Source organism: Triticum aestivum, chromosome 5D (assembly GCF_018294505.1).
Source record: "Triticum aestivum cultivar Chinese Spring chromosome 5D, IWGSC CS RefSeq v2.1, whole genome shotgun sequence".
Taxonomy (NCBI): domain Eukaryota; kingdom Viridiplantae; phylum Streptophyta; class Magnoliopsida; order Poales; family Poaceae; genus Triticum; species Triticum aestivum.
This window is the reverse complement of record NC_057808.1, coordinates 72,707,340-72,715,555: the sequence shown is the minus strand read 5'-3', so window position 1 is coordinate 72,715,555 and position 8,216 is coordinate 72,707,340.

Sequence of the window (8,216 nt, the reverse complement as noted above, 5' to 3'; positions counted from 1 at the left end):
CGAAAGGGCAATAGAGTTGATGTAGAAGCCCTCTGTGATCGAATCCCCCTCCGGCAGGATGCCGAAAAAGGCCCCAAGATGGTATCTCACGGGAACAAAAGGTTGCGGTGGTGCAAACGTGTTTTCGTGGATGCTTCTGGTAGTTTGGAAATATATGTGAATATATAGGGCCAATTAAGGGTTAGGCCAGAGGAGTCCCGAGGAGGTGGCAAGGCAGGGCCCCCCTAGGGCGCGCCCTCCCCCCTTGTCGCCGCCTCACGGCTCTTCTGACTTGATCTCCAAATCTTCGGGGTGTCTTCTTGTCTAAGAAAAATCATCGCGAAGGTTTTATTTCGTTTGGACTCCGTTTGGTATTCCTTGCTGCGAAGCTCAAAAACAAGGAAAAAACAGAAACTGACACTGGGCTCTAGGTTAATAAGTTAGTCCCAAAAGTAATATAAAGTAGCATATTAATGCATATAAAACATCCAAAACAGATAATATAATATCATGGAACAATCAAAAATTATATATATGTTGGAGACGTATCAAGCATCCCCAAGCTTAATTCTTGATCGTCCTCGAGTAGGTAAATGATAAAAAAAGAATTTTTGATGTGGAATGCTACCTAACATATTTATCCATGTAATTTTTCTTTATTGTGGCATGAATGTTCAGATCCATAAGAATCAAAAAAAAATTTAATATTGACATAAAAACAATAATACTTCAAGCATACTAACAAGGCAATTATGTCTTCTCAAAATAACATGGCCAAAGAGAGTTTATCCCTACAAAATCATATAGTCTGGCTATGCTCATCTTCATCACACAAAATATTCAAATAATGCAAAACCCCGATGACAAGCCAAACAATTGTTTCATACTTTTGGTGTTCTCAAACCTTTTCAAGTTTCACGCAATACATGAGCGTGAGCCATGGACATAGCACTATAGGTGGAATAGAATATGGTGGTTGTGGAGAAGACAAAAAGAGGGAGATAGTCTCACATCAACTAGGCGTATTAACGGGCTATGGAGATGCCCATCAATAGATATCAATGTGAGTGAGTAGGGGTTGCCATGCAACAGATGCACTAGAGCTATAAGTTTATGAAAGCTGAAAAGAAAACTAAGTAGGTGTGCATCCAACTTGCTTGCTCATGAAGACCTACGGCAATTTGAGGAAGCCCATCATTGGAATATACAAGCCAAGTTTTATAATGAAAAATTCCCACTAGCATATGAAAGTGACAACATAGGAGACTATCTATCATGAAGATCATGGTGCTACTTTGAATCACAAGTGTGAAAAAAAAGGATAGTAACATTGCCCCTTCTCTCTTTTTCTCTCATTTTTTATTTTTTATTTTTATTTGGCTTCTTTGGGCTCCATTTTTTTCTCTCACATGGGACAATGCTCTAATAATGAAGATCATCACACTCTTATTTACTTACAACTCAAAGGTTACAACTCGATACTTAGAACAAAATATGATTCTATATGAATGCCTCCGGCGGTGTACCGGGATATGCAATGACTCAAGAGTGACATGTATGAAAGAATTATGAAAGGTGGCTTCGCCACAAATACGATGTCAACTACATGAACATGCAAAGCAATATGACAATGATGGAACGTGTCATAATAAAATGGAACGGTGGAAAGTTGCATGGCAATATATCTCGGAATGGCTATGGAAATGCCATAATAGGTAGGTATGGTGGCTGTTTTGAGGAAGGTAATAGGTGGGTATATGGTACCGACGAAGGTTGCGCGGCACTAGAGAGGCTAGAATGGTGGAAGGATGAGAGTGCGTCATTTTATTATGGACTCGACATTAGTCAAAAAGAACTCACAGACTTACTGCAAAAATCTATTAGTCATCGAAACAAAGTACTACGGGCATGCTCCTAGGGGGATAGATTGGTAGAAAAATACCATCGCTCGTCCCCGACTGCCACTCATAAGGAATACAATCAAAAAATACCTCATTCTCCAACTTCGTTACATAATGGTTCACCATACGTGCATGCTACGGGAATCACAAACTTAACACAAGTATTTCTCCAATTCACAATTACTCACTAGCATGACTATAATATCACCATCTCTATATCTCAAAACAATCATAAGGAATCAAACTTCCCATGGTATTCAATGCACTTTATATGAAAGTTTTTATTATACCCCTCTTGGATGCCTATCATATTAGGACTAAATTCATAACCATAGCAAATTACCATGCTGTTTTAAAAGACTCTCAAAATAATATAAATGAAGCATGAGAGTTCAATAATTTCTACAAAATAAAGCCACCGCCATGCTCTAAAAATATATAAGTGAAGCACTAGAGCAAAATTGCCTAGCTCAAAAGATATAAGTGAAGCACATAGAGTATTCTAAAAAACCATGATTCATGTGTTTCCCTCTCAAAAGGTGTGTACAACAAGGATGATTATGGCAAACTAAAAATAAAGACTCATATAATACAAGACGCTCCAAGCAAAACACATATCATGTGGTGAATAAAAATATAGCCTCAAGTAAAGTTACCGATAGACGAAGATGAAAGAGGGGATGTCTTCTAGGGCATCCCCAAGCTTAGGCTCTTGGTTGTCCTTGAATATTACCTTGGGGTGCCTTGGGCATCCCCAAGCTTAGGCTCTTGCCACTCCTTATTTCATAGTCCATCAAATCCTTACCCAAAACTTGAAAACTTCACAACACAAAACTCAACAGAAAATCTCATAAGCTCCGTTAGTATAAGCGAATAAATCACCACTTTTGGTACTGTTGTGAACTCATTATTTATTTATATTGGTGTAATATCTACTGCATTCCAACTTTTCCATGGTTCATACCCCCCCCCCCGATACTACCATAGATTCATCAAAAATAAGCAAGCAACACATAGAAAACAGAATCTGTCAAAAACAGAACAATCTGTAGTAATTTGGATACTTCGAATACTTTTGTTACTCCAAAAATTCTGAAAAAATAGGACAACAGAGGAAATTTATATATCAGTCTTGTGTAAAAAATCAGAATTTTATCACGCTTCTGTGATTTTTTAAAATGCTGGGACTGGGCGCAAAAGTTTCTGTTTTTCAGCAAGATCAAATCAACTATCACCGTAAGCCATCCCAAAGGTCTTACTTGGCACAAACACTAATTAAAACACAAAAACACATCTAACCAGAGGCTAGATGAATTATTTATTGAAAAACAGAACCAAAAAGCAAAGAATAAAAATAAAATTGGGTTGCCTCCCAACAAGCGCTAGTGTTTAATGCCCTTAGCTAGGCATAAAAACACATAGATCTAGGTATTGTCATAGTAATAATAAGGCAAATCTCGAAAGCTCATCTCGTACTCCCTTCGTTCAGCAGCAATTTTTCTTTGTGGTAAGCAAAAGTAATCAAAAGTGCTAAATTTAATGGGATAAGGATCCCTAAGATCAAGCTCGGGAGGAATTGGTTCCTCCTTCGGCCCCTCATATTGTATGACCAACTCATCATTGTAAGTGTTCTTTTGGCAAAAAGTCATGAGCTTGTGTCCAAGAGAGAAACACAATCTGTTGTTTTGTATAGCAAAATTATCATTAAGTTCAGAAATCTTATGAACTAAAACATCGGTAGGGACCCTCTTTCTTAAATTTTCATTATAAGCAACATGATCTGGAGATCGTAAATGCATTATTTCCTCTTGGTTAAAGAGAACCCCCTCTATGGGAGGTCAACCACCATCTACTTTATAATGCGCGAAAATTTCACTAGCTTCTTTCATAATAAATCTAAACTCATGGGCTAGAAATATAGTGGTGGCGCGCTTAATAGAAGAATGCTCAATATTAGAAAACTCTAGAAAAATCCTATGTATGCATGGATGCATATGAACAAATTGTCTTTCAAGTTCAACCACAAGCGAATATATAGCATCCGCGAGACTACTAGTTTTATGGAGAATCGATCCACCTAACATGGGTAACGCACTGGTACAAGTAAAGAAATCTTGAATAACCCCTTTTCCAACAATATTGCCACTCCCTATGCGAAGTTTTTTAGTGTGCAAGATAGTAGATTCTTCATGAGGATTAAAATTAGCAAAAGCACCAAAGTTTCCCCCATCGTTATTACTATCCTTTTCAGCGATAATCTCCCCAGATTCAGACATGGTAGCAACAAACCAATCTAACAAACGGGCAAACAAAAAGCAACTAAGAAGACGAATGGAGGAGGGGCGAAGAAAAAGGCAAATCTTTTCAAAAATCGTTTTAGAAGTGGGGGAGAGGAAAACGAGAGGAAAATGGCGAATAATGTAATGCAAGAGATGAGAGTTTATGATGGGTACTTGGTATATCTTGACTTGGCGTAGATCTCCCCGGCAACGGCGCTAGATATTCTTCCTGCTACTTCTTGAGCTTGCGTTGGTTTTTCCCTTGAAGAGGAAAGGGTGATGCAGCAAAGTAGAGATAAGTATTTCCCTCAGTTAGAGAACCAAGGTATCAATCCAGTAGGAGACAACGCACAAATCACCAATACCTGCACAAACAATCAAACACTTGCACCCAACGTGATAAAGGGATTGTCAATCCCTTCACCGTCACTTGCAAAAGTGAGATCTGATAGAGATAGATAAAACTAAACAAAAGATAAAGTAAATACTTTGGGTTTTTTTGGTATATAGATCGGAAAGTAAAAGATTGCAAAATACTAGATCGGAAACATATATGATGGAAAATAGACCCGGGGGCCATAGGTTTCACTAGAGGCTTCTCTCAAGATAGAAAATAATACGGTGGGTGAACAAATTACTGTCGAGCAACTGATAGAAAAGCGCAAAGTTATGACGATATCTAAGGTAATGATTATGAAATATAGGCATCATGTCTGTGTCAAGTAGACCGACTCCAGCCTACATCTACTACTATTACTCCACACATCGACCGACTCATGCCTGCATCTAGAGTATTAACTTCATGGAGAACAGAGTAATGCTTTAAGTAAGATGACATGATGTAGAGGAATAAACTCAAGAAATATGATATAAACCCCATCTTTTTATCCTCGATGGCAACAATACAATACGTGCCTCGCTACCCCTACTGTCATTGGGTGAGGACACCGGAAGATTGAACCCAAAGCTTAGCACTTCTCCCATTGCAAGAAAAACCAATCTAGTTGGCCAAACTAAACCGGTAGTTCGAAGAGAATTACAAATATATCGAATCATGCATAAAAGAATTCAAAGAAGATTCAAATAATATTAATAGATACGTTGATCATAAATCCACAATTCATCGGATCTCGACAAACACACCACAAAAGAAGATTACATCGGATAGATCTCCAAGAACATCGAGGAGAACATGGTATTGAGAATCAAAGAGAGAGAAGAAGCCATCTAGCTACTAGCTATGGACCCGTAGGTCTGTGGTAAACTACTCACGCTTCATTGGAAGGGCAATAGAGTTGATGTAGAAGCCCTCCGTGATCGAATCCCCCTCCGACGGGATGCCGGAAAAGGCCCCAATATGGGATCTCATGGGAACAGAAGGTTGCGGCGGTGGAAAAGTGTTTTCTTGGATGCTTCTGGTGGTTTGGAAATATATGTGAATATATAAGGCCAATTAAGGGTTGGGTCAGAGGAGTCCCGAGGAGGTGGCAAGGCAGGGGGCGCCCCCCCCCTAGGGCGCGCCCTCACCCCTTGTCGCTGCCTCGTGGCTCTTCTGACTTGATCTCCAAGTCTCCGGGTTGTCTTCTGGTCCAAGAAAAATCATCGCGAAGGTTTTATTCCGTTTGGACTCCGTTTGGTATTCCTTTTCGTCGAAACTCAAAAACAAGGAAAAACATAAACTGGCACTGGGCTCTAGGTTAATAAGTTAGTCCCAAAAATAATATAAAATAGCATATTAATGCATATAAAACATCCAAAACAGATAATATAATAGCATGGAACAATAAAAAATTATAGATACATTGGAGACATATCAGTTTGCCACACCATGCATATATGGAGAGAAACCACTAGTGAACCTATGCATCCCAGACCATCTTCTTCTTATATTCTTTCAACCTGGATCAACGCTCTTTTCAATTTCTTGCTTTTACTTTTTTGTTCCAATGAAATCTTCCACACACTTGTTGTTTTAATCCTTGCATTGTAACTAGAAATGCTAGTGAGATTGACAACCTTGCTTGTTCTATTGGGGGCAAGGCAGTTCTGTATCTTTGTGTGTGTAGTCAATCATTGTCTGTCTTCCCAAGCTCCTTTTGGTTTGATAAATCTTAAGGTCACCTACTTTAAGGGAAATTTCCGCTTGCTACAAACCCTTGCACCTGGGGGCCCAATAACTTCCTAGTTCACAGGAACAAAGCCTTTTTTATGACGTTGTTGTCAGGGAGTTTACTTCACAGACATAGGTCCTACACCCCTTTACTTTGCTCCTCCTTATGTAATTTGCTTAGTTACTTTTTTTTGCTTGTTATTTTTCTTTTCTGCTTTTCAGGAAACTCAAAAACACAAGAATATTTAAATTCCAGCAAGGTAACACTTGTTTTATGCTTGAAAACATGTCTATTCAGCAGGGTTAGGGAAACATTGCCGTGTCGGGCAATTGCAAGAGTCCACCACTGTACGTCAGGAAACAGTGGCGGGCTTCCTGCGCACCCGCACTGCTATTTCTATCCCACAGCTAATTCTGTGAAAACTTAGGAGTGACGAGTAATGATAACTACCCGCCACTTCTTACCATGTAGCAGTGGCCGGCTATTTTTCAACCTGCCACTAGAAATTTTCCAAAATAGCTGTGGCGGGTCCCCGTCAATGCCTGTCACTAACGTGACCCCACCTATAAGCCCTTTCTGTGTAGTGCATCCGTGAAAGCTTGAAAATAGCTCAATCTCGGTAGGAATATGACAACACACATTGTGATACAGTTTACACTATTGGAGATCGGGCTTATCTTCATGTCACTCTGATGATGCGTACACACCGCTTTGGCATCAAAGGAAGGATTGCTCCGAGGTACATTAGACCATTCAAAGCCATCAACAGACGTGGAGGTCTTGCCTATCAATTGGAGCTCCCTCCCAACCTGCCAAAAGTGCACGATGTGTTCCACGTCTCTCAACTCAAGAGAAGTTTCAAAGTTCTCGAGCATGCAGCGGATCACGATGCTATTGAGCTCAAAGAAGGCCTTTCTTATCAAGAGCGACCTATTCGCATTCTCGAGAAGTTGAACGCCGCACCCGCAACAAGGCTGTCAAATTCCCGAAGGTCCAGTGGAGTCATCACTCAGATAAAGAAGCAACATGGGAACGTGAAGGTCACCCTAAGATCTGAGTGCCCCGACCTTTCCATTTTCTAAATCTCGGCACAAGATTTCTATGAGTCGGGTTGGCTTGCAACAGCCCAAGAGAAAAAACCCTAATAATGTCATTGTTCATCTTATGTTATACTTAGTTTTCCATTTCATGTCATCATGAGCACCCGCCCGCCACTATGCTCTGTGGTTTGCAATACATGCAAGGAGTTTGACGAAATGGCCAACAAGCAAAAATATCCTTTCTATTTTTATTGCGATAATGTGAAAACATAGTTAAAAATGGATTTATATATGTAAAAGGAGATGTGAATTAAAAAAAACTTGAAACTAAAGCTTTGGGGATAGGTTAGAGCCCACCTCCTAATACCCATAGTATTTTGGGGAATTAAAATTAAAATGGGTTTTGGGGAGTTAAATTTTGAAGATGGATTAGAGATGCTCTTAGAGCATCTCCAATCAGGTGATGTATAATTGGGAAGCTGCCCAAAAAATATTTTTAGGGCATTCAGGCCCAAAACAATGCTCGAGCAGCTGCCCTGTCCCTAAACCTTTGTGCAATTTTTAGGGCAGGAGAACTACCTCTTAGTGCGGCGGTGGGCTTGTGGGGGCATGACTCCAGCCATCAGGGTTTAAATCGTGATGCTCATATTTATATCTATAAAAATTTCTAGGGTAACTACATATTTTAGCCTCTCCTACGGCAAGTACAAGTAGCAATCGGTTGCTGCAAAACAAATCCCGCAGCCACACGAAGCCCAACCGCCCGCGTGAAACTTCATCCCAGCAGTCACTTCCCCTGCCCCGCTATCGTTGCAGCCAAATCTGGTAACCATCGGCCACAACCGCCTTCACCACCGGATCCGCCGCCCCCTGCGTCCATGCAAGGATTAAATCTGGTAGAATATA